We start from the raw sequence: 1655 nt of genomic DNA on the forward strand, positions 1-1655 counted from the left end.
CTCAACAGAGTTCCTGCTGTGGGCAAAATTTATATTGGGAGTGCCTGTCTAAATAGTACCTACAATTAAATGAGATAATTCATAAAAAACAGTTATTACATTGCCTGCCTGTGTTAGTCTGCCAGGGCTACCATAACAAAATACCGCAAATTGTGTGGCTTAAACAATAGACATTTATTTCTCATAGTTCTGGAGCCTGGAAGTCTAGGATCAGATGTCAGCAGATTTGGCTTCTGCTGAGGCCTCTCTCTTTGTCTTGTAGACAGCTGCCTTCTTGCTGTGTACTCACAGCATTTTCTCTGTGTGTGTGCACTCCTGATGTCACTCCCTTTTCTTGTTATTTTTTTCCACTGAGGCATTTTATTTGTAAGTATGTATCACATTCTTAGAAAAAGAATCCCAGGATTTTCCCTCCTGTGTGTTTTTGTCTTACTTCTTTGTGGTCCTTGATGCCAGCTTAGATTGTCAGTACAATGACACCAAACTGGAGGGATGGGAGCAGATTTGTCTGCCATTTTTCTAGATCTTTGAGTTGCACATTAAATCTGGGCCTTATCACTCCACACTTGTTTAACCTGCCTGTGAGATTCACAACAGTTTTCCCAGCTCTGTGATCATCAGTGATTTCAAATTTGCCAATGTAACCATGCTTCATCATCACAGTTAGAAACCCAATGATGACTTTGGAGCATGGCCTAGTAAGAATCTGGTGTTTGCCTCCTTTTCCAGTGTTTATGTTCTTGAGAGCATCAGCCAGGGCATTCATGCATTCCATTATGGCAGCATGGAGAGATGGCGGAAGGAGGATGGGAGGGGAGGGCACGTGGAGTTCTCCCTCTTCTTATGAGGACACCCATCATACTGGATTTGGGCCCACCCAAATGACCTCATTTGACCCTAATTGCCTTTTTAAAGGCCAATTCTTCAAATAGAGTCACATTCTGAGGTATCCTGGAGGTCAGGAATTTAACATATAAATATGGAGGAAGGGGGCACAATTCTGTCCATAACATGGGCATATATGAAGGAACTAATAAAAATTAGCTATTATTAAGTACATGTGGTGGTCAGAGCAAATGAATATCAAGGAACCACAAAAGGAAAGATATGAACTTTGCTTTTTTCCCTCCACTTAACCAAGAATAGATGTTTAATGCTTGAACAGCTGGGGCACAACAGAAAGTCTTGTCCAAATAGCTACTGATAGCAAACCAGGTCAGAGGACACTTAAAAACTAGAGCACAATGGCTCAGCAGGTAGATGCTGTTAAGGGAACAGAATTGGCTAATGGCCTCCCCAAACCACAGGTTACTATTTTAAATGTTACAAAAGACCACAGATCATGAAAAGATAAAAAATAAACCAGTGTGGGTCCAATCTTCAAAGGAGGAGAATTGAGTGATAAAGGGGCAGTTTGTCTACATATAACTAAACTAAATTGCTGAGTGCTAGGGATGTTTTTAGGCTAGAGGTAGATTACAATCTTTTCTGTCCTGGGGCTCTCAGGATAGAAACTGGTATGTGTGTGTGTGTGTGTGTGTGTGCACGCGCGCGCGCGTGTGTGTGTGTTTTCTTTCCTTCACTCTTAACTTTTTGTAGTCCTTGAAGACTGAAAACACCTGTGTGCTAGCCAGTCAGGCAAAAGGGATACAGAC

At 41.8% G+C, this 1655-nt stretch overlaps 1 pseudogene; it reads right to left on the reverse strand.

Moving 5' to 3' along the window:
• Positions 1-457: 457 nt before the first annotated feature.
• Positions 458-775, reverse strand: LOC111549597 (annotated as a pseudogene).
• Positions 776-1655: the final 880 nt, after the last annotated feature.

This window comes from Piliocolobus tephrosceles, chromosome 1 (genome assembly GCF_002776525.5).
Source record: "Piliocolobus tephrosceles isolate RC106 chromosome 1, ASM277652v3, whole genome shotgun sequence".
NCBI lineage: Eukaryota > Metazoa > Chordata > Mammalia > Primates > Cercopithecidae > Piliocolobus > Piliocolobus tephrosceles.